Here is a 27185-nt window from a genome sequence, read left to right on the forward strand (position 1 = left end):
GGAGAAATAAGACAGACTGGACTGATGGATCCCTAATGGATCTAATGTTTTCGACTGTAAAGCTGCATATATTTATTCAATCTTTCTTTTGGAGTAAGGGGGGGTGTATCATATATGAGCACATTATTTTGTTATGTATTCATGATATTATTGCTGCATCTTTAAGATGGGTACCAGTAAATGGCCATGTGTGTCATGTAACCTCTCTTTCAGAGGCAGTTTGGTAAAGCTGCTGTTTTATGCACATTATGCAAAATGCTTCCTTATTTATTCATCATGACTATGTGAATGCTTAACTGTATATCTATATCTATCTATCTATATATATGTGTGTATATATATATATATATATATATATATATATATATATATATATATACATATATACATATACACAGTGGATATAAAAAGTTTACACACCCCTGTTAAAATGCCAGGTTTTTGTGATATAAAAAAAATGGGACCACAATAAATCATTTCAAAACTTTTCCCACCTTTAATGTGACCTATAACCTGTACAGTTCAATTGAAAAACAAGCAAATCTGTTAGGAGAAAAAATATAAAAAATAAAAAAACATACAATATGCTGGTTGCATAAGTGTGCAACCCCTTAAACTAATACTTTGTTTTGTGTGCACACCCTTAAACTAATACTTTGTTGAAGCACCTTTTGATTTAATTGCAGCATTCAGTGTTCTTGGGTACACACCTGCCATCAATTAAAGAGACTCTCAATTAACCCCAAATAAAGTTCAGCTGTCCTAGTAGGATTTTCCTGACATTTACTCATTTGCCTGCTACAGCAAAAGCCATGGTTCGCTGCGAGCTTACAAAACATCAAAGGGATCTCATTGTTGAAAGGTATCAGACAGGAGAAGGGTACAAAAAAATTTCCACAGCATTGGATATACCATGGAACATGGTGAAGTCATGAAAAAGTGGAAAAATATGGGACAACAGTGACATTGCAAAGAACTGGACGTACCTCCAAAATTGATGAAAAGACAAGACCAAAACTGGTCAGGGAGGCTGCCAAGAGACCTACAGCAATACTGAAGGAGCTGCAGGAATTTCTGGCAAGTACTGTTTGTGTACTACATGTAACAACGATCTCCTGTATTCTCCATATATCTGGACTGTGGGCTAGGGTTGCAAGATGGAAGCCTTTTCTTACACGGAAAAACATCCAGGCCCAGCTCAAATTTGCAAAAACAATACATCGTCTCCCAAAAACATGTGGGAAAATGTGTTATGGTCTGATGAGACCAAGGCTGAACTTTTTGGCCACAATTCCAAAAGGTACATTTGGTGCAAAAACAACACTTTGCATCACCAAAAGAACACCATCCCCACTGTGACGCATGGTGGTGGCAGTATCATGCTTTGGGGTTGCTTTTCTTTAGCTGGAACTGGAGCTTTAGTCAAGGTGGAGGGAATTATGAACAGTTCCAAATACCAGTCACTTTTGGCCCAAAACCTTCAGGCATCTGCTAAAAAGCTGAAGATGAATAGGAATTTCACCTTTCAGCATGACAATGACCCCAAGCGTACATCCAAATCAACAAAAGAACGGCTTCACCAGAAAAAAAATAAAGTTTTGGAATGGCCCAGCCAGAGCCCAGACCTAAACCCTATTGAAAATCTGTGGGGTGACCTGAAGAGGGCTGTGCACAGCAGATGCCCTTGCAATCTGACAGATTTGGAGTGCTTTTGCAAGGAAGAGTGGGCAAATATTGCCAAGTCAAGATGTGCCATGCTGATAGACTTCTGCCCAAGAAGACTAAATGCTGCAATTAAATCAAAAGATGCTTCAACAAAGTATTAGTTTAAGGGTGTGCACACACAACAAAGTGTTAGTTTAAGGGTGTGCACACTTATGCAACCAGCATATTGTAAGTTTTTTTTTTTTTTTTTTTATATTTTTTCCCGACAGATTTGTTTGTTTTTCAATTGAATTGTACAGGTTATGGGTCACATTAAAGGTAGGAAAAGTTTGAAATGATTTATTGTGGTGTCATTTTTTTATATCATAAAAACCTGGAATTTTAACAGGGGTGTGTAAACTTTTTATATTTTATATATATATATATATATATATATATATATATATATCACACTACTCTTCCTTTGTTTTAATTTTTTTCTGATGTATTGCCCCCTCATTACTTTGTGTTCCCATGGAATGTTTTGTCATTCCTGTCATCCCTGTTGCATTCTTCCACAATAAGGAACAAACATAGGGAGAGACAGAGTGATGACAGCATTCCACCCCAACCATGCTCTATAATTCTTCCCCAAGATAGACCCTACTTTCCCACCTCCACTAAGTAGCCTAGACATCCTGTACTTTATCACTGTGACCCTAGAGCAAAGCTGTGCAGTGCAATAGGGATTCTTTATGAAATTCATCATCTTAAATTCTAATATGTTTTGTGTCAGGGCTCATACAACTTATAATTTCATATTTTAAAGCAGAAGTGTTTCACCACTGGAGTCTTATTCCCATACTGCAGACAAATCAGGCATATAGTGTACTGGAAAAAGTAATTTATCATTCTGACATGCTTTAGTAATTTAACTGAAATTGTTCTGCAGTATTTTAGGCTCTGAGTAGTTTGTGAACTGAATGGAGGTTGTTTTAAAAACTTTGCAACTCATGATCTATCTCCTATCATTTTCTTAAAATGCAGACTTTTATGCTTGGAGGGTGAACAACCATTACGTTCTTGTTATTCTCTTCCTATATATAAATATTTTTACTTTTTTATTTGTACCTTTTCATTCCTCAGATTTTCTTGTATTCATGCATGCTGTTAACGTGAACCACAACTTTCATTAATGTCAAGTTTTCAAATGTTTCTTTTAGTGCTCTTATTTGCTGACTCAGTTTTCTTGAGTTTATTCTGTGCCATATAATGTCAGCCTGCATACTGAGTGACTCTGAACAAGTTACGTAGTCCAACCAAAGTGTCTTGGACCCACTGGAAACAAACACTTGCGACTAGTGGATATTGCTAACAAAAGACTTAAATAACTGAAGGAAATCATGTTCTAGCTAGTTAAGCAAGCTACCTTTTGTGGTTTCTCTGTAAAGTATGCTGATTAGACACTGTTACTTCATCATAATTACATAGTTCAAACTCTTAATCACAGCTTATGGTGAGTGCCAATGACAGTGAATCAGAGTCTCTGTATAACAAAAGAACCCATAGAATTATACTGGATACCCCCTACTTAGTCATGGCATTTAATCAAACATAATCCAAACTGTTAGGAAGACAGATATTCAGAGTGAGAAATTAACTCCCTTGCATGGCTACTGTTTGCTTAATAATAATAAATCCCTGCTTCACATTGCTTTGCTTTTCATGACTCCCTACAGGTTTGCACAAACAGAAACAATGACTTCCTCATTCCTTTTCCAGGGTCTTTCCAAAGTTCACCTGAAACTATACACGTGCATGTGATTTTGGGAATGGAAATCTCTGTATGACTTAAAATGTAACAAAAATTACTTAACTCTTTTTCAGGACATTGTTAAACTGAGTATAATGCATTTGTTTCAGACATAATATTTGTTGTAGGTGCATTGCTATCAGGAGGCCTATATTATAGGATTTAGCCATGTGGCATCAGCTTAATATGGGTTACTGCAAATCATGCAGTCTAGATTTACTGCAGGCCTGCATATGAGAAAGTGTTACTTATCACTGGCTATACAGTCTGGGATATGTTCCAGGTTTCTGAGTTCATTTAGCTTGCTGTCTGTACTGATGACATATTTTAGCCATTTTATCTCATCTGTGTTGTACATCTGCTTTATTCTTGCCTGTCTCTTTGCTGATAATCCGATGGCTGTTGATCTCTTGAAAATGATATTTTCTGTGAAGTCTGATACCTTGAGAGTATTTCAGCACTAAACAGATTATTTTCTATTCAGAGAATAAGCATCTACTGTTCTAAATCCTTTCTTATAAAGTCATGCTAATGATATGAGGCGTACAGACGGAAAGTGCAATAGTACTGCTAATGAACAGTTGGATGCATTTAGAAGGAGCCTAAATATATTTAAACGTGTCTTATGTTTACTTGTAAGCATATGTAGAAATAGGTTCTGCAAGATGATTGTATGCTCACTTTCTCTGTACCACAGCCCCAAATGTCTGCAGATGATCTTTAGCTTATCCCTATGGCAACCCTGTCTTTAAATTTCCCCTGTGCCTGCCTCATATATATTTCTAAGTTTAACCATTTTGATGCACTGCCTACTAGCTTTGCTGCACAACTGTCATATATATTCACCACTGTTTGGGTGAGAAATGTCTTCTAAAAAATTCCTCTGAACTCCATCTCTTCTAGTTTCATGGCACTCCTCTTTTTCTTGAGTATCTCATTCTTTGTAAAATGATTTCTTTCTGATTTTAGTTGCCATTCTTAACACTTCATCATCCTAATCTATAACTTTCCCAAGTTGGCACACCTAGACCCAGCTAAAATAGTTTACGAAGTATAGCATGAAAGTGTATATAAGCACTTTGTTAGCTCTTCTCACTTCCTTTGCACACTGTTCTGCTACCTGCAGGTCACTAAACATGATGATCTCCATTCTTTGTTTGTATCTTTTCCTTCTCCGTTGTTAACCTCTCCTCTGCCAGCTTATATTTACCAGATTGCATATTTTACAATTTTTTTTATATTTGGCATTAAATCATAGAATATGCAAACCTCTATATACGTCTACATTCATCAGATTTCACACACACACACACACACACACACACACACACACACACACACACACACACACACACACACACACACACACACACACACACACACACACACACAGTCTTTGCAGATTTTCACCCCAAATGCACTTTGGAAACAATCTAATAAGGCATATGTATATTTTTCAATATATAATTTCAGTGGCATCACTAAGGAAAGAAACAGAGATGGACTGATTTGTGAATACCCTACCAATGACTTTATTACTTCTAACACTAATTAGCACCATCTGAGTTCTATTCGACAGCCATGTTTATTTTTGGTCAGTTCTAGTAGCGCTTAGGGTAGAACAGAGCCAAAATAATATACTGATACTCTGACAAGCTAAACTATCAGCGTATCCAAGCCACCTTCCTGCTAACCCACTTAAAATAGTTTTAGTATGTTTATTTGGTGCATGAGAATATGAAGTATACTTGGCTGCTTGCTGATTGATAGACACAGCTCTTTCTCTGAGCTTGCACTTAAAGAAGTGAGGATTACAAGTTAGTAATTTCCTGCCATTTCACATTTTTATATATTTGGCTCACATCTGCCTTCTTCCAGTTCCTGGTTTTCTTTGCAACAAGGGATAGATTCCACAAAGCAATTGGAAATGCAGATTATTCTACCTTTAATCATCTGTGCAGTTTAGAGTATATATACTTTGTCCTTAAGGTAGTAGTTCAGGAAATCCTTGTCTTGTAAAATGTGGTGTACCCACCTCCTCCTCTGTTTAATAATTTTTCTCAGTCTTGGTGGCCCCAGCTAACCTTTGTTTTGTGACTGGTTCTTAAAAGTATAATATTATCCAACATGTCTTTTCTCTTCCTGTCATCTTCTGTACTGCATTTTTGCTTGGGTACTACAATTAGTTCTATGCTTTTTTACCTTTGACTTATTTTCCTAAAGTAGCAAGTGTTTTTGAACCTTGTGATTTATCCTGCTGGTATAAAAATATTACCTGTTTTGTAAATATCTGCATATGATTGCTAGAATCTCCTTGAGGTCTGACTGAGAGTGCTTCTCAAACAATCTGGAAATATACAGCTGATAAATATATTTTTTGGCACTTTAACTGTTCAGTGTTCTGCACTCTCTTTATTTTTGCTTGACTGAATTATTTATATATTTGCGGGCCGAATTTTGTTTTCTTATCTGTGCTGAAACTTTTTTTCTTCCACCCTCCCACCCTATTGCTGTTGTGTTCTTAAAGTTGGTGGCTTTTGCAGTTGCCCACCCATACTGTAAATCTGATCTGGGACACTCCACCCAGTCCCATCTCTTTAGCTCATTCTACCTAATACAGAGATCATTTGTGAAGGCCAAACCCCTTAGCCCCTTAACCTTGAATTATCTTCTGTTCCTTCTCCCTCCCTTTCCACTTTATTAAAAAAAGACACTTTATTCAGCTGCTTATATTTTTCTAATTTGTGTTTATTCCTACTAATCCATTACTTCATCTTGCTTTGCTTTTTCCTGCTACTTGCTGTCTGTTCTCTAAAGTGTTCAACTGCATCTTTTCTGCTGCATTTATTACTGCTTGTTTATAGCCTGTCTAAATTAAGTGTTATTCTAAGCTCTTAGTTTTGGTTTAAGCACTTGGGCTTTAGGCCCACCCCTTAGCTCTCCATGGCCTTTCTTCCTCAGATTCTGACAAATATGGATGGACAATTTCTTACAGTTTCTCCTGCCAGTCTGGTTGATATGGGCACCCTGAGACAGTGTAGCAACTGCCTCATGTACACGAACAACCATTTACTACTACTAGCTAGGAAAACAATTTATGAGAAATGCAATTACATTAGGAACCTAGAGTCCAACCTCTTTCCCCCTCAAGCCAGTATATCTGGCACCAAAAAGGTTGTCAACACAATTACTACACCGGAAACACCACCCACACCTATATATGCAGAGGTCCTCCACATAAACATACCCAAACAAAGGAGACCTCCAAGGCAAAAACACATGCAATCTTGACAGCCCACCACACCACATACCATGCATAGTCCACACACCTGTGCCTCACAGCCACTAAGGCTTTACCATAAAACCAACATATTAGTCATAGGAGACTCCATTGTGAGACACACAGATGTGCCTCTCACCAGACTGGATAAGGAGAAAGTCACAGTTAGTTGTCTGTCAGGTGCCAGAATCCATCATATCACATACACCCTCAAGTCTCTCAACAACAGGTACTGTTATGACTCTGTCATAGTCCATGCTGACGTAAATGATTTGAGATGTACCTCTCTGGACTGTATGAAGAGAGACATGATTGAGTTCCCTGATTATGTGTCACAGGCAGGTATGTCCCTAGCCTTAAGCAGCATTTTTCTGTCACCTAGAATGATGCCTCAAAACAAAATGAAAATTATTGACTTTAACAATTGGCTTAGTTTCTGATGTCATTCCAGGGGGATCCAGTACCTGACAGTCTGGGAAGATATGATCAACAGACCATGATGCATTGCCAGAGATGGCCTGCATCTGTCTCACCTGAGCTTCAGGCTTCTGGCAAAGGTTCTTGGCTCCCCTATAGTGCTTTTTTAGGAAAAGTTCATAGTTCATAGTTCATAGGTTCATAGGTTAGTACTAGCCTAACTGCCCTTGTAAGCCATTTCAAGCCTAGCCAATTACTCCATGTGAGAGTCAAACCCTAACCATTTTGTTGGTAAGGTAAACACCTTAGCCAGTATGCCATCCTCCCACCTATGATGAGGTTAAAATTACCAACATAAAACTTTTAACAAAACACAAATTAAAAGTCATGCTGCTAAACCCTAGGGGTCTAAACATGGAACTGCAGTCATTGTAAGCATTCTTAACCCTGGAAAATGCTGACATCTGTGTAGTCACAGAAACCTAGTATAAAGCTGTGGAGAGCACCCCAGCATTACCTGGTTACTCATCCTATCATACATTCAGACTCCAAACTGTGGGCAGTAAAACCAAAGGAGGTGGAGTTTCAATATACATTAAAGACATACACACCTCCAGGCTAGTCAAACAGTATGAAGCACAGGACACTCTCCAGGTGCATTGACAAGACCCCTATTCAAATCATAGCTAGCTACTGGCCCCCAAATCTGACTCAAGATGCCCAATCCACCTATTTTGAAACATGGCCTCAAGCTGAATACCAAAAAAATGCATCATCATCCCTTTTGGGGAAAGTAACATCCCCACAAATTATCACATTAACAGCAATGTCCTAAGCACGCAATCAGTCGTGAGGGATTGGGGCACCCAGGTTGATAGCAACCTGACTTTTGGCCACCATGTTGCTTCCATTGTACGGAAAGCCTTATACATGGCCCACGTCATAATTAAGGGTATCTCATGCAGGGACAAGGAGGTCATAACATCCCTGTATTCTTCCCTTATAAGACCCATTATGGAGTACAATGCCTCTTTCGGCATGTACCTTGCAAAGCACATGCAGCAGCTGGAGAGATCACAGAGGTTCCTCACCAGGAGAATCGAGGGCCTCAAACATCTACCATACACAGATAGGCTAAAAACCCTAGCCCACTGCTCAGTTTCATACAGACTCCTCAGAGGTGACCTCTGTCTTGCATACAAGGCGTTCATGGACCCCACCTTGATGGGACTGCTGCATATCCGCAAGTCAAGCTCCACTCGAGTAACCAGAACGTGCGGCCTCAACATGGTCTGTGACATCAACAAGACTTGTTGATGGGACAGATTTGTGTCCCAGATACTCCCCCCATCTACTGAATAGACTCCCTCTCCACATCAAGCAAAGTACCTCTTTACCCCTTTTTAAGCACAACCTGGATAACTGAATGGGAAACAGAAAATATACCCCTGGGATTCCACTCATGTCCCTGCTGTACAGCGGCATTGGGTGCTGATTTGTCTAAACATGGGCTAAACTCATGGTTAGGCTTATAAGGGCCTCAGAGCCAATATTCTATCAGCCTCCTATGATCCTATGATCTATCAGTATTGTTTTACCTTACTTAGCTTTTTCTCCTAATTTTTCAGTGTCTGCCACTTTCTGTATATTGCTCTAATTTCAGTATGCTCTTCTATATTTTAATGGCATTTTTATTTGTTTTAATTTTATGTGTGGTTGCAGTAAGAAGCACACATAAAGTTGCAGTGAGAGAGCAGTTTGTGTTGAGCAGACTCATGGGTTTACCACAGTGTGACAGTAGGATTCATTAGTCAAAAGTGATGGAATTAGTTCCTCCCCTGAAAAGCTGGGAAATCACCGCAGACTTTTAAATGCAGCAGTTTTGTAGCTTTATTTCTTTGAAAATGGGAATTATGTACTCAAAGCCTTGGCACATGGGTGGTTGGATGTTCTTGCTCCCAGAACAAAATTGTGCTTTCCCTGGTATTTTTCCATAGTACATTTGAAGAATTTTCTGCACCAAAATGAACTTGATACTGTAAACTTATCAATGTTCACTTGTGAAGTAGCCTAGTAGTTGTTCTTGAGAACTAGTATTCTCTGACCATACCTCTCAAATGTACATCATTATGAGGAGTGTTCTTAATATGGAGTCTTAAAACGTCCATCTTTCAGGTCTATATTATAAAGACGAACGTTTACTTACCCGAACTCCTAAACATCGACCCGTCTTCATCGAACTGCGAAAACATTGATTGTCCAGAAGTGCGAAAGTGGAAACGTGAATCATCATGGTTGGCCCTTCTGCGGTATAGCTCCGTAAGGTAAGTGTGCGATAGTTACGGACCTTAGGGTTAGGGTGTGGGTTAAGGTAAGTGCATAGATGGTAATGTATGTTAGATTTAGTGTAGGGTAAGAAGTAGGATTTTGTTAAGTGTATGTGTGTGGATTATTTAGTTTGTTTGGGTTTAGCTTTTTAAGGTAAGTGTGCGATAGTTACGGACCTTAGGGTTAGGATGTGGGTTAAGTGAAGTGCATACATGGTGGTATATGTAAGATTTAGTGTAGGGTTAGAAGTAGGGTTTAGTTTAGGGTTAGAAGTAGGGTTTTGGTTAGTGTATGTATGTGGTTTATTTAGTTGTTTGTGTAGGTAGTATGTAGGGGGCGGCGGGGTGGGACAAGTATGACAGTTCAACTTTTTGAATTTCGCGGTTTAGGGCGTTCAGTGTATATGCGGTTCGCAGAATATGTGTCGACGTTTAGGTATTCGGGTAAGTAAACGTTTGTCTTTATAATATAGACCCCATCTTTCTTACTGATCCACATTGAAGGGATCTGTCACACATTATTTCTTATAATTTTTTTAACAAATCCATCTACAACCCCTTTTTCCCATTTTTGCACATGGAGGTCAGGGTGTCACTTCAACAGTGACAGTCATCTAGAGCCAAGGTTTACACAGCTGGGTGGCTAGCCCTGCCACGGCATTTATTCCACACTACACTCACACCTATGACCAATTTAGAGTGTCCAGTCCACCTGCTGTATGTCTTTGGAGTATAGGAGGAAACTGGAGCAGATGGAGGAAACCCATGCGAACACAGGGAGGACATGCAACCTCCACACAGATGGCACCCCAGCTGAGCATTGAACCAGGGAACCTCTTGCTGTGAGGGAACAACGCTGTGCCACTGTGCCATCCAAATTTTTTTTAACAAATATCCATGATGAATATTAACACTGAATCATATTAATTCATCATGCAAACTTTTTAAGTATAAAATAACATATTTAACCATGCTGGGAGATTCCTAGTTGTAGTTGTTTCTAACTTGTTAGCAAGTGTTCCACATTTTGCCCATCTGTTTCACATTATAAGAGGCAGCATTCCACATTTTGAAGGTAGAAGGTTGAGAGCTATGCCTCTGACATCTCTGCCCTACTACACAGTGTATGCTGACTGAAAAAGGAGGTGTTTTATTCTTTGAAATGCATGTGATGCTGACAAGTAGTGTAACAGGTTAAGAAATCTGGGGTAGGAACCCTGGTAATATAAAAAACAGCCTGCAAAGAGAATGTACAGTGCTGGCATGCAAGTAGATATATTTCCCTGTATAGTTCTGCCCCCATCCCCAAATTGCAGTCATGCTTGGTGTTTAAATTGCTAAAACCACACCAAAAGAATATTGCACAACCACTTTATCTTTCAAAACTGAATTGCTACTTTTACAGCTCTAGCTTGCTTTTGTAATCACTAGAAGTGGTGAAATTAATTAAAAGAAGTTGTGGAAGCGAATATCAATAAAACATGCTCTGCTTTTTCACTGTGTAGTAAATAACCCATATAAGGTCTATCTTCTAATGGGACTGAAAAAGTCAAGCTACTATTGATCTGCATATGCATTTAGACTTGAGTAGTGAAATCTGGAATGTTGCTGCTGGAAGCTCAGCAATCCAAGTTTCTATTCTAGATGTGTTATCAAGCTTAGTTTCTGTACCTTATATTTTAATTTTTAGCAAATATATACTTATTATTTAACATTTTCTTGACTGGGTAAATGCATTGGCCACAAGTTAGCCTCTTCAAGTGAGACATTTACTGAGTAAGAAAATATTCAGTTAACAAATCACAAATAATATATACCTAAGACAGTTTGCACAAGCGAACATGAAACCAGCTCTTCATATGCAGCAATGCAGATTACTGTCAGCTGGGTTAAGTGAAAGGGAACGCTAAATACACTAAATATTCAGTCAGAAAGCCATTGGTAAGAAATATAATTTAGAGAAAAATGCTGACTGGGCTCACATGTTCTTTGATTGTACAAAACTGAAAGATTATTGGAAACTTGTTAATGATTTTCTACAAGCTCTATATACAGATAACTTTTTAATTTCTAAATCATTAATCCTCTTCAGCACACCCATTCCAAAATGTCTTAAAAAAGTTAAGCTTTCCTTTACTTTGGTCTATTCTGGTGGTGGGTAGAAAAATTACTAGAAATCGGATCTCAGATTCCCCTCTATCTTTTATAGAGTTTACAAATGTTCTAACTGATATGTGTCAAGTAGAATCGATGACAAAATCAAGAACTTCAGGGAAAACGTCATAGTACAATATGGGGGTTACTTTACAGAAATTGTTAGTAAAAGAATCTGTTTCTTTATGAAATTTATGAATTTGTACACTGATGAAACCTAAAAGTGGATGTCATTGTAAATACCTTAGTTGTTTTATGTGTGTTAATCGCCTTCTTGTTAATTACTTGTATAAATTATTAAGTTCTGTTGGTTGTATGTTAAAACCAATAAAGATGTTTAAAAAAGAAAGCGATACGAAGAGCAGAACGAATGTGATTAATGTCCTAGGCACCGCCTTGTAAGTGGTGCCAATTTATACATTATTTATTTATATACCCAAGCCAAAAACAAAAGAAAACCTTCAGCTTACACATTTCTGTTTTGATTAGGCCTTGCTGCTATCCCCTTCTACACAGGAAAATAAAACATCAACACATCATTATGAAGTAGGCACCTGGACACCTCCCTAAAACAAGATTGGTATGTTAGGTGTAGCAAGTTGGATGAAATCCTCCTCTCACATCTGTGCAAGATATTCGAATCTAATATTCCAAGACAATGTAGATGTGCACTCATACTTTGTGGCAAGTCAGTGAACAGAGATGAAGCAGTTTTTATTCTCAAGTGTTTCTACCTTTTAGCTAAAACTTTATCCACCCCTCTTAGAGCCTTTTTAGGCAATGCTCAATTGAAAACCTACTAACATAGCAAATAACCCCCCCTTCAAAAAAACACTAAAGGTGTTACTGCTCAATGCTAAGAGCCAAAACAAGATACTTCACATCCTATAAGCTCTCCTCACTACAGATAGTATAGACATTTATGTCATTACTGAGACATGGTTTAAAATCCATAGAAAGCACTCCAGCAGTGCAAGGCTTCAGCGGCTTCCACACATTTAGACCATCAGTTGCACAGACTGGGAAAAAAGGTGGAGGTGTCTCAATCTGTATTAGCAACAAGAATTACTCTATGTTGGTTAAACAGGATGACGCCCTGGAAATTATCCATGTACAAATCCCCATAGATAAAGTCCCATGCCATATCTTAGTAAGCAGTAGCTCATCCTCTATAGCCCTAGAATGTCATAGGTTGTACCTAGACCTACTGGGCACACTCACCATTAAACCATATATCGTATTCATGGGAAACTTTAACTACCCATCTATAGACTGGGATACATACGCTGCCTCATACTCATAGACGATTATTACTGGACTTCATTAACACTAATACCCTTGATCAGTGCGCACATCCACCTGAAGTTCAAACAAACTAGACCTGATACTCCCCAATATTGGAGAGCACTGCACCCCCCATTGTCTTCTTCACTGTCACAAAGCTGTCTCCTTTGCAATAAAAATCAACTTGATCACCTCAGCAAACCCTGCAACAGTTAGGAACTATTCCAAAGCAAATTACACCCCATTAAGCAATAGTTTGTCAAACTTCAATGCCCCTCCCAACCCCGAGTCCACAACAACCTATGCAGAATTGTACACAGAGGCCCAGTACAACCATGCAAATGGCTGTATAGAGGCTCATGTACCTATTAGAAGTAAGTCTAAAACAAAATCTAAAAACAAACCACACAGGTAGAATACTAACCTTAATAGGGTGTGTACCAAAAGGGAAAAAGTCATGGCTAAAATCAGGAAGAGCAAATCCCATAATGATAGGAGCTGTTTAATTAAACTAAACAAGAAACTAGGAAGACTAATTAAGTCCAACAAGACCAAACATGACGTCAGGATAGCCTCACATGCATCGTGACTGCTAATATGTAATACTTAAAACTCAGCAATTTGTTCTGCATTGCATTTCTTGTAAACTATCTAACCTATTTTTGAAGGTAGTTAACTATCTTAAAAAAATAGAACAGTTTATACCCTGCCTGCATGGAGCACTATGGCATTCTTGTCTTTAGACAACCACAAGGCCTTCTACAGCTGTGTCCAAAAACTGAAGAGCAGCACACATCAGTGTGCCGAACTGGTGGTCAGTGGTGCCACCTTCACTGAGCAGAGAAACATAGCAAATTTGCTGCCTGACAAATTCAGCTCAAACTTCACCCCTCACTCCCCCTGCCTTCCCCCAAAATACCTACTAACATAATCCCTCCAACTATTAAAAGGGAGCAGGTTCTGGTGGTGCTCATTAAGGGTAAAAACACAGCTGTGATGGGCCCCAACAGTATCCCAGTATGTCTCCTAAATAGCTTGAAACATGACTTATCAGGACCACTTGAGTCAATTTTCTACTGTAGCCTCAAAACAGGCTATATACCATGAGAATGGAAGACTGCAAAGGTTATTCTACTAAATAAGGGTAGCTCATCAGCTGACCACAGAAATTACAGACCTGTTAGTCTGACTAGTCTAATAGGCAATGCCATGGAATGAATTATCATGCAAATGATCAATAAAGACATTGGCAACTTTCAGACACTGGACCCAACCCAGTTTGGCTTTGTCAAGGGAAGGTCATTTCTGCTAAACCAGGTGGACTTCTTTGAGAAGGTCACCAAGGCAATGAATGAGCATTAAAACAGTGCATAACACCTACCTGGATCTGGCTAAGGCATTTGATACAACATCCCACTCAGGTATAGTTGAAAAACTCACCAAACTGGGCATAAACACCAAAATAACTTGCTAGATTGCCAGCTGGCTCACAGTCAAGACCCAGGAAGTCAGGACTGATGAGACCATCTCCACTAAGAGACTAGTCACCAGTGGGGTACTTCAGGGCTCTGTGCTGGGACTGCTCCTATCTGGTATCTATTTTTTGGAGGTAAAAGTTAATGTCAAGGGCATTTGTCTGATCAAGTTTGCATATGACTACAAATTGGGAGCTATCATAGATTCTCCCCATGACACAAGCATCTTATAAGAAGGCCTAACACAGACAAGTGACTGGTACCAAAGTCACAGATTATAAATTACTGCCAAGAAATGGATTATAGTGCCTTTTGAGAAAACTTTCATCCAGGCTAATTACTCCATCAATAAGGCACCCCTAAGAACTGTCCTGATAGTCAGGGATCTGGGAACGTATGTAGATAGTAATCTGGCCTTCAACCAACATACGACCAAGGTATTAAAAAAATCATTCTATGTTGCCCAACTTATAAGTAAGGGTATGGCATCCAGGTCCAAGGAAGTCACAGTGTAACTTTATTCGGCCTTTATTAGACCCATCACTGAGTATAATGCCCCCTTTAGCATGTACCAGACATATATAACAGCTGGAACTCCCATAAAGACTCCTTGCCAGGAGAAACCAATTCTTCTTTTTAAACTGCAGCAAACTGATTAATATAAATGTAGCAAATAGTTGCTACAGTTTGTACCCTGCCTGCACAGAATGAAACAGCACTCGTGTTTTAGTTAAAAAGAATATATTTATTTTTTACTTTTAAACTGTAGCAAACTGCTTGCTACAGTGTAGCAATCAGTTGCTACAGTTTAGACCACACACCAAGCACTACAGCTTTCAGGTTTGACCACAGATGCAATAGCAGCTTTTAAAATCCAGTATTGCATTAAAGAGAGATTGGGATCAGCTGATCTTGCCCCCCAACATTTGATCCTGGGGCAATTGCCCCTCTTGCTCCACCCCTGCTATGCTGCTGAGGCAGACAGTAATGCCCAAACTAACATACTCTCCACACACACACACACACACACACACACACACACACACACACACACACACACACACAAACACAAAACCTCTAGAAACTTCCTAATTAACATCCCCTTTCCTAATAAACACCCATGAAACATAGGGAAATAATTGGGATGAACTGCACAGCTAGGCATATAAAAGCAATGGTGGTTATTAGCCTAGTATATACCCACGAATCTATGACACTATGAACCTATGACAGAATCAGTTAAGACACATTGGTGGATAGACTTGGAGACACATTTTGCTTTATCACTTCATGGTGACAGGGAAGCAATATGTCATTTCACTTGTGGGCCACAAACCGACATAGTTAACAAGAAGCAATAATGCATATGGGCTCTAAAATGTAAAGCGAATGAGCAGAAATTATTTAGTGCGGCTTTGCATTATTGAAAATGTTATTAGATAAGTTCATAGTCACCTAGATGAGGATCTACCCTTATTTAGGTTCATAGGTTTATAGGTTCATAGGTTGGTACTAGGCTATCTGCCCTAGGGCCTATACAAGCCTAGCCATAACAATTCCCTGGCTATTTCTTCCCACAGTATTTCCTTCCCTGGACCCCTGTCTAGCAGGGTGAATGACGTGATCCCCGGGGTAAATTTCCTATCTCCCATCCAATCATCAGGGTTCCTTTTGAAGAGGGCCAAAGAGGCTCTCTGCTTGACATGTATGGGCAGTCTATTCCAGAGTCTGGGGAGTCTCTGGGTCAGGAACCTATCCCTCCAGCTTTGGGTTTGACATGGCCTTGTATGTTAAGCAGAGATCGCCTCTGAGTAGACGATGTGAAACAGAGTATAGGTGGAGTTTTTTTAGAAGGTCAGCATAGGGTATCTGCTTTAGGCCTGTGATTCTTTTAATGAGGTATTTTTGTGGCCTTTCCAGCTGTTGCAGATGTCTTGAGAGGTACATACCAAATGGGGAGCTGTATTCTATAATGTGTCTATTGAGGGATGAGTACAGTGAGACAAGGACTTCCTTTTTTCAGGATGAAAAGCCCTTAGTGACGAGGTGTGCCACATAGAAGGATTTCCTGACTGTTGTGGCGATGTGGTTATCGAAGGTGAGACCACTGTCCACCTGTATCCCTAAGTCCCTTATCACACTTTCCGTGTTTAGTGTACTGCCACCTATGTGGTAATTCACGGGTACATGTTTTTTCCCAAAGGGGATAACTATACATTTCTTGGCATTGAGCTTGAGCCCATGGCTCTGGCACCAAGCATCTGTTTCTGTAAGGCCCTTTTGTAGAATGTCCACATCATTTGGGGATTCAATAATGGCTCCCAATTTGCAGTCATCTGCAAACATTGTTAGCCAGAGTCCCTTAGTGTTGGCCTGTACTTCAGAGAAGTAGATGCCAAACAAGAGTGGTCCCAGGACTGAACCCTGAGGTACTCCACTTGTCACTTGTCTGGAGCTAGATTTTGAGTTGGCTACTTTTACAGCATGGGTTCTGTCAGTAAGCCAGTTGGCAACCCATCGAGTGATGTAGAGGTTAATGCCCAGCTTAGTAAGTTTATATATGATTCCAGAGTGGGGGATGGTGTCAAAGGCCTTGGCGAGGTCCAGATAGGCTGTGTGGACCACTTTACTCTTGTCCACGGCTCTGGAGACTGATTCAAAGAAGTCAGTCAGGTTCAGCAGACAAGATTGGCCCTTCACGAACCCAAACTGAGTGGGGTCCAGTGTTTGAAGGTTGCCAATGTCTTTGTTTATAAGTTCCATGATAATACATTCCATGGCCTTGCAGATCAGGCTTGTCAGACTGATGGGGCAGTAGTTCCCAGGATCCAAGGTGGATCCCCCCTTGTGGAGTGGGATAACTGTAGATGTGCGCCACTCAGTGGGCACAAACCCTGAGGTGAGGCTATGTTTAAACATGACACTTAGGTGAGGTGCCAGTTCATTTTGTAGTTCATGTAGTACACAGCCCGGGATGTCATCTGGTACCATGGATGCTGTATTCTTAGCTTTGGAGAGTGCATTTTTTACCTGTGTGGCCATTATTACCGGAATTTGGCAATATTTCAGTATTGAGATGGGCCCTTAAGGGGGTGAGAGGGGGTGAATTTTGCACTGAACCGATCTTCCAAGATATTGGCAATATCCTTGGGATCAGTATATTCAATGCCATTCTGTTGTAGCTCAGAGCAGATCTGAGCATTGCCATTTAGATTCATGACATAGCTATAGAATACCTTATGGTTGTCTTTGGAATCTTTGGCAATTTTATTTTTGTAACTAGCTTTGGAGGATTTTATGAGGGATCTCAGCTTTTTACTGAGGCTGGTAAGGGAGTTTTTTGCATCCTGGGATTTTCCTCTTTTCTGCAATAGTTTCTTCCTTTTGTTGCAAAGTTTGTTTATGGCAAGGGACCACCAGATTGGCTTCCTTTTTTTGGAGGAGAGCGTCTTGGTTAGGAGAAAGGATAGACTTTTGTATATACTTTCTTGCCTCAGGAGTCAGTAATCTGGTAAACTTGTAACTGAGCTTAGGTTATGCCATCGTATTTTAAGAGTTGTTTCTATGTGTGACATAAATGAGAGTGTATTGCTGATGCCAAGATGTACAATTCACAGGATGGGCCATGCATTCCCAGAGAATCAACACACCTCAGACAGATGCATCTGATAGTCTCAGTGAGTGTTAAACAGGAGTAATTGTGTTTGTTAGTATTCATAGTCAGATGATTAGAGACAAACCAGTGCCAAACTTTATCAACTCTAATTGAAATAGTCTTATGCATCATATTCTTTTTAAGTATATTTGAATAGAACAATGTAGTCAGTGTAAGGTGCAGGCTGTAACTTCTTAAAGAGAAAGAAAATTGTTAATCAAAAGATCAAACCATGTGTGATCTTTGAAGAGAGGAGAACAGAGTCAGAAAAAGTAGCACAAGTATGAAGTAAGAATATTCTAGAATCAAAGTAATGCCAGAATCACAACAGGCATTACAGGCCTAACTAAAGGAAGATAAGGGTCTACATTGGTAGAGGCCCTCTTAAGGTTAATGAAGAAGGTCTTAGTCAACAATTCCATGTCTGTGTTTGCAGGTTTGATGTCACTGACCTGACAAAGGTAATCCGAGTACCAAAGTCTTTTCTGAATTTACATAGTGCATGGCACAGATGGCCATATTTGTTCAAATATTCAGTAAGTAGCATTTCTAGAAGACTAGCAAGAGGCTGTAAGTTAGAGACTGAAGTATACTCTGCAAGACAAGTGGGCTTGGAGACCTTGCACAAAGGAATCAAAGCTTTTTTTTCCCCTGATTTATGGAACCTCCCCAATAAATAGGGATACATTTTTATATATATATATATATATATATATATATATATATATATATATATATATTTATTTATATATATAGGTCCACTTTCCAATCTCGAAATACTGAAATATTGGATTTTAGTATTTCGAGACTGGAATGATGTCGATAGTGCAGTTGTTTGAAACTGCACTTTAACGAATCTTAGTTTCCCGAATCCACAGTAGATGTGGTGCAGTGTGCAGTATATTGTTTGCTGTCTCTTTAAGGGGCACTGTGTTCAGGGATTTCCATATGGTAGCTAATGTCCGATTATGTACAGAGATTAAGGTAGATGTTTATTTTTTTAGGGTTTTGGGTACAAATGTGTTAAGTTTTATTTTATTGGAGAGATTTAGGTGTAGTTTGGAGTAGGTAGGTGAGAGACTGTGTATGTTAGTGTTGGAAGTGGTGCTTTTTGTACATGTGTAGTGTGTGTGTGTGTGTGTGTGTGTGTGTGTGTGTGTGTGTGTGTGTGTGTGTGTGTATGTGTATGTATTATTAGTGAGTGTAAGTACGATAGTGTGCAATGGTAGTGTTGGGCGCATACAGGTTGGTTTTTGTGTTTTTTTTTTCAAGTTAGTGCAACCTCGGAGTTGGTATATATAAGTAGCTGGGGGGGGTGTGGGGTGCAATAGGGCTTGACCTCTGCAAAAATGTATGGTAGTGTTGCATGCTTTTAGTTTGTTAGTTTTTTTGTTTTATGTCAGGGGTGGGTTGGTTGTTCACTTGTATTCTGTGTGTTCCAAGATTTTGCATGTTGGTATTGTGAATTTTCGTGTTTCTGATCTTTCCACGTTCTGGGCTTGAAATACTAAAATTCAATATTTCAGTATTTCTAGATTAAGAAGTGGACCCATATATATATATATATATATATATATATATATATATATATATGGATCTAGGACGTTTGCTCGACTGAGCAAACGTCCGAATCCATAAAACCCGAACACACTTTAACGAAAGTGCTTTTATCGAAAAAGCGCTTTTGCTAAAGCGTGTGACAAAAAAAAAACAAACATTACATTTACATTTTAGCAGGGGGGGCGAAGTCCCCCTGCACCCCCCACACCCCCATACTTTAATATTCTCCATCCAAGACCGCACTACAGTGGAGAAAAGGGAAATTTCCCTTACCCGCACCATAGTACAGCCTCGGCAACAGTCATACTTACGCATCTTCGATGAAAAGCACTTACGCGTAAGTATGCCCGGCCGTTTGGATTTTGGTCATTTGCTCAGTCGTGCAAACATCTTAGATCCATATATAGATATATATATTTATATATATATATATATATATATATATATATATATATATATATATATATATATATATATATATATATATATATATATATATATATATATATATATACATATATATATATATATATATATATATATATATATATATATATATATATATATATATATATATATATATATATATATATATATATATATATATATATATATATATATATATATATATATATATATATATATATATATATATATATATATATATATATATATATATATATATATATATATATACAGGGCTTTTGCCCTGTTTCTTTAAAAAAACAAAACAAAAAAAAAACTTTTTTTTAAGAGTGTTCTTCTTTAAGAACGCCCTTTGCGTCGGGTTGCACAGACGTAGAAGACCTTCTGCGTCTGTGCGATGTGTGACTAATCATTTACATCTTCTTGGGTAGATCTGTGTGTGTGTTGTGTATAAGAAGTAGGTAGGTCTGTGTGTGTGTGTTTGTGTGTGTGTGTGTGTGAGTGAGTGAAATGTCCAGATTTTCACAGAATGTCAAGATTTTAATCTCACATCTGTGGTCTGTTTCTCATAAAACCGTGTTTTTTCTGGCAATCACTGTCAAATCATTGAGGCTTAAGACAGCAAATAATGGCAGACTTCATAGCCTTCAGAAAGTTCATACTAATGCAAAACTTGTTATTCTATCAACTTTCTAAGTTTGTAAGAGCAATATTTAAAAGGTGTACCTATTTTTGGACATTTGTTCCCCCCATTATGTGTGTCTTTGTCCAGATTTCTTGCTCTAAAAGGTTGAGAGGTATGGGGGAGGGTCTAAGAGGGGGGTAGGGGTGTATGTGTATGTAATACCTCTCAACTTTACAGATTTTCACAGAATGTCCAGATTTTTGCCTTATATTTTTGGTCTGTTCCTCATAAAAAAATTGTGTTTTTTTTTTGAGAAACCACCGGGATGATCTAAGGATTAAAGTTACTAATTAATGGTATGCATTTGAGTTTAGTTTCAGTCTTCATATCTTTTAGAAAATACATTCTAACACAAATACTGTTATTCTAGCAACTTTCTGAATTTATAAGAGCAATATTTAAAATGTGTCTCCAGTTTGGGCCTTTGTCCCCCCATTATGACAGGCTTTGGTCAGACTTCTTGTGCTAAGAGGTTGAGAGGTATGGTGTGTGTGTGTGTGTGTGTGTGTGTGTGTGTGTGTGTGTGTGTGTGTGTGTGTGTGTGTGTGTGAAAGAGATAGGTAGCCTACCCCTCAACTGCCCAGGTTTTTGCAGAATGTCCAGATTTATGCCCCATATGTTTGTTTTTTCCTCATAAAAAGATTGAAGTTGCTAAATAATAGCAGACATTTGAGGTTTAAACTTCATATCCTTTAGAAAAATGCAAACTAACACAAATTCTGTTATTCTAGCAATTGTCTAAGTTGAAAAAAATATTTATAATCTGTTCCTATTTATTATATAGTTTGTCTAGATTTCTTGCATTAAAAGGTTGAGGTGTGTGTGTGAGACAGTGAAATGCCCTAGTTAGGGTTAGCAGGTAGTTAGTAATTTGCTTAGGCTCAAGCCCTGTACCGAAACAAGAGCCTGAATCCTCTACCCAAAATATGCAACTGTTTTGCTTAGCAAATGGTATCACTGTTGTGTGTTTAGATTTTTAAAGCAGTGTTAGTAGCACAACAGGTAGCATACTTTTGTTTTGATGCAGAAGGTTGTGGGTTCTACTCCCACAGCATGTAGATGGATTGCTGATACTGTATACTGTACTGGATTTTAAGAGGGTGGGATGCTGCAGTCCTGAGTATGTCCTCCTTTGGATAAGATGCCTAGTAACCATGAATCTGTTTTAGTTTACCATCCATTCCCTATTGCAATAATACCAGCTTATCATTTTTAATGTAACACAGGCAATTTATTCTTCAAGGGCAGCAGGCAGTGAATTTGTAGATGAAATACTTAAATATAAAGTTTTTTGCTAGGAGCAACCTTTTCATTAGTTACAGTCAAATCTCTTTAATGTGGAAATATTCAGATGACTTTTACTTCTGCAGAGACTGTGCATATTGACTGATATTGGTGGGTTGTAATGACAGAAGTTTGAGTGACCTTTTATAGTTGAAATGTTCTGAACTGGACAGTTTTGGCATTATTGGTTCATATGTTTTGTTCCGTTGCTTACTGGTTATAAATTTAAAACACGGTCTAACAAGTGGTGTTGTATTACACAAGGGATATAATTTAATTATTATATATTATAATTTAATACAATCAGGAAGGTGAATCAAAGAAATTTTGCATGGTCCTAAAAATGTGTGCAAGGGGTCTATGATTTGAAAACAGCCCAAAGGTAAACTTAATCTGCCACTGGCCAGATGCATTTTCTTTGAATGTGGGTTTCAATGCTGTTTCAATGAATGTGAGTCTCAAAGTCACATTAGTTTTAATGCTAAGTCTGTTTTCATTGTGAGACTGTATTGCTTTGTTTAGCAAACGTCTATCAGTGTTTGTGCTGGAAAATTTGAAATGTTGTTGTTGTTTGTCTTTTGGCTATTCCTGGTAAGGGGTCGCCACAGCAGAACTCCGGTCCGCTAATGATTGGCAGTAGATTTTTTACGAAACGCCGAAATGCCAGCTCGACGCCCAACCTTCAATGAAGGCACGCCCATTTACGCACGCATGTTTTTCAAACGCTACCCAACCACGGGGAGGGCATGCAGACTCCACACGGAGGGCACTCCCAAGCCAAGCCGAGAATCGAACGGGAGAACCTCTTGCTGTGAGGTAACAATGCTACCATCGTAAAAAGTTTTAAATGAAATCCAAATATCTGTAATCATTGTAGAAGTAAAGCAGAAAGCAATGTACACACTGACAGTTTTGAACAGTGTTTATGGCAACTGGGAGAAATAGCCAAATAATGGGACACTGGAATGGCTGCATGGGGTGGGGGGCTTGAAGGGGGGTTGACCCAAATGCAACATATGTGTACCACCACCTGTTTGTTTACAAAAAAAAGCACTGCGTGTGTGTGTGTGTGTGTGTGTGTGTGTGTGTGTGTGTGTGTGTGTGTGTGTATGTGTGTGTGTGTGTGTGTGTGTGTGTGTGTGTGTGTGTGTGTATATATATATATATATATATATATATATATATATATATATATACACAAGCAAGATGCATATAAATAAAAGAGATAATTGTTTTGCAAAAACAAGGTTAAATATCATCCAACGAACAACGTCCTTTATTGAGCATTATTGAAAGAATATCTCTGACAATTCTGGGGCACATTGCTTTGAAAAAAGGACTTTGAGAAAGAGATCTGGTTCTCTTGCAAGTAGTGATGTAGAGGATGAGTACCTGGTAAGCCAGAGATGGGTGTAGAAGTGAATATTTTCTAAAACTATCCCTGATTACCTTTATGGTCTGATCACCACATTGTGGCAGAGCGCAAGTGGGAAAATGGGATTTGATTTTTGAAACTTCAAATATCCTTTAACTTTAGCCTAGTACAACTTAGGATTGTGTAGAAGTTGTACCTATTATCTGTAAGAACAAGAAGGGTCGAGTACACAGCAGATACAAAAACATGCGCCTGGAGCATTTCTCCCCGTGCCTCTGCTGAAAATTGGCTTTGTTCCAAGTTGGACTTTCCCGGTTAACAAATGTTAAATAAATAAAAAATAAATAACTATTATGTATATGCGCTAAACAATAAGAATGGCTCTGAGATTAGGTTTTCTCTTATTCTCTTTTCATAACCTCTAGGTTTTGTCCATGTGGCTCAGAAACCATTTAGCTTTGAAGATAGATGAAGGCACCTTGCTACCATCATACCTTTGTGTAGTCCAGTAAGGGATGTACTGAAAGAATCAAGGGCTGACTCAGAACTGTTGCAGAAAGCATATTGTCCCAGTCAACATAAAAAAGGCTAGATGGAGATTATATTCTTTAATGGAGGAAATCAAACTCCCTATAATGTGGATAAGAGGCTTCTGTCTTCTTCTAAAGGACTAGAAAGATATGACAAGGCAGTGACTGCTTGATGACTTGGAGGGCCAGTCTGACAAGGCAGTAACTGCTTGATGACTGGAGGGCCAGTTAGATGATACATGTATATGACCTGTTAGAAAAGATGCCATCTAACAGAGAGTCACTGTCATTCAAACGGTTAGGTCTGGTGGAAGCAATGACTAGCAGGTATAACTAACAGGCCAGCATTAATTGTTGCAGTTTATAGTGTAGAGAACCTTTCCAATTAATGATACATTCTCCTTGAAGTGCAAATTCTCCCTTACACATGAGGATGTGAAGAAGGAGCAAAGAAGTTCCTCAAAGAGACAAGATGTAAGATGGAGGAAAGATTATGCTGCACCAGAATGCATTTTGCTGATGCACCATTGAGTAAATGGGAACCATTGAGTTAAGTGGAAATTTATTTTGGGACAGCTAATATCAGTAAATAAATCTGTAACAGTTAAAAGTACACCAACCCTGTCTATCCCATGGGCCGCTATTTTCTAAAACATGATGTCTATCTTCAATGCTATGAGAAAGGTCATCAGTCCTGGATTCTAACTCATCTGTCTTGCTATTAATAATCCCAGTTCTGATTTTAGCAATGTAAATTTCCATGAGAATGGAAGAAAGAATTGAGATGAATATGGATATATGATAACTAGAAGGAGAGGATTGTAGGTATAGGATGGCATGGATTAAGATACTTAGAGCACTAAATCACACTGGCTTTAGCTTCTGCAGGGTACTCCTGCTAGGATAAATGAAGGAAAAAGAAGACCAACAGTTGTTTTATCAGTGGAGCAATGCCAGGTGCTAAAAATAAATTTGGCAGGCAGGGATCAGGGTCTGCACACAGGAAGCAGGATTTATACTTATGTTAAGCAATGTGCCTTTATAATGCTCTGTAAGTTGCACAAATGTTCAGCCAGCAGTGAAGTGAAGATAAGTGACAGGCTGCACAGCACTGCAAACTACAAGTTACACACTTTGTCATCATACGCAATTGCAAAGTAGATGGAAATGTCAGGTACCAAAGCAAAGCAAAGAAGTAGCACATATCAAAGAGGTGTGTAAATAATGGTAAAGAAGACAAATCACTAGCTCAGGTGCTGTTTAGCAGAATCAAGTACTACTGAGCAATTAATAGCTTGAAATGCTTCCAAATTTGTAAGCAGTTAATTCCATCAAAAAAGCTTGCAAATGTAATTGTGCAGTTAATGATGAAGATCAAATGGAACCAGGAGCCAGGGGTGCAAGAGAAATTGGAAGCAGAGTTGGATCCAGCGCTAGGCAACCTAAGCAGCTGCCTAGAGCCCATGTTGGCAGAGGGGTACTCAGCTTTGCTAGAAAAATAAATTCAGTAAAACCCTGTGGGATCCTTCCGTAAACAGAGCCAGCATTAAGTCCCCTGCGAGAGAACTTCCTTACCTCATGATTACCTTAAGCTCCAGAAACCTCCTCATTAGGACAACAGTCTAACATAATGTATACCCACATGGAGGAGATTTAAGCAGGCAATGTCCATAATCTAAACCTGTGTGGGAAGCTGGAAAGGAACAGGATTGCTGGATATGCAGGATAGATCCTTTCTGGTGAGTGCACAGCTGCTTTTTCCTTTAGAGCAGATGGAGAAGTATGTGTGTGGATATGAAATGCTCTAATTAGGGGCAGTGTCTAGTTATTAGTGACTCTGCTTGGAGTCAAATGTTGGACCTTAATAACTAAGGGCAGGCAAGTTCCTTAAACGTCCATGCCAACTTCCAGGTCTCCTTTAATTTTATTTTTATTTTTTTTTTGTTAGTCACTGAGGATTATAATCTATCAATGTCATGCACAGAATTTCAGAGATGTGTTGTTCAGTGTCAGTGGTGCAACAGGTAGCACATTTGTTTTAGTGCAGAAGGTTGTAGGTTCTCTTCACACAACAGGTAGATTAATTGGTGACACTCCTGTGCAGCATAAATGGGGATGGGGGTGCTGCATTCCTGAGTGTCTCAGAGTGTGTCCTCCTTTGGATGAGATGTCTAGTAACTATGAACCTGTTATTGGTTTGCCAGCCATTCCCTGTTACAATATTACCAGCCCACCAATATTTTGTTTTTGTTAATGTAACATAGGCAATTTATTCTTCAAGGGTAGCAGGCACTGAATTTGTATATGAAACACTGAAATGCAAATTTTGTTGCCAGTGTAAACCTCTTTATTAGTTAACAGTTCTCTTTACTGTGGAATTATTCAGATGACTTTTACTTTTGCAGAGATTGTATATCTAGTCATCCATCTACAGCCCCCTGTTTCCCATTTTTGTACATGGGGTGAAGGTGTCACTTCAATAGTGACAATCATCTAGAGCCAAGGTTTACACTGCCAGGTGGATAGCCCTGCCACAGTAGCTCTTCCACACTACATACTCGCACACACACACTCACACCTATGGCCAGTTTAGAGTGGCCAATCCACCTACTGCATGTCTTTGAAATGTGGGAGGAAACCGAAGCACCTGGAGGAAACCCACACTAACACAGGGATGAGATGTAGACTCCACACAGAAGACACCCCCATTGAAAATTGAATGGGAGAAGCTCATGCTGTGAAGTGACAACAGTATCTGCTAAGCTTCTGTGCCACCCTCAGAGATTCATTCTCTGCGGTGCCTTTTGCAGATGCAATGGTTGAGTGGTTAAGGCAATGGACTTCTAATCCATTGTGCTTTACATGTGTGAGTTTGAATCCCACTCTTGTTGATGTTTGATGTCAGAGATTGTACATATTGACTGATACTGGTGGATTGTAATGGCAGAAGTGTGAGTGGCCTTTTATGGTTAAAATGTTCTGAAATGAGTAGTTTTGTCATTATTGGTTTATACATTTTGTTTCATTGCTTACCAGAAAAATGTTCAAAACTTCAAATTTAAAACACATTTTAATGAGTGGGGCTGTATTATACAAGGAATATAATTTAATACAATCAGGAAGGCAAATCAAAGAACACATGCATGAATGTATGGATGTAAAAGTTTTGTGCAAGGGGCCCATAGTTTGAAAACAGCCCAAAGATAAACTTAATCCATCATTGGCTAGATACATTTTATATGCATGTGAGTTTCAATGCAGTTTCAATGAAGTGAG

The sequence above is a fragment of the Protopterus annectens genome, chromosome 8.part1 (assembly GCF_019279795.1).
Source record: "Protopterus annectens isolate FY-2018-M chromosome 8.part1, PAN1.0, whole genome shotgun sequence".
In the NCBI taxonomy this organism is placed as follows: domain Eukaryota; kingdom Metazoa; phylum Chordata; order Ceratodontiformes; family Protopteridae; genus Protopterus; species Protopterus annectens.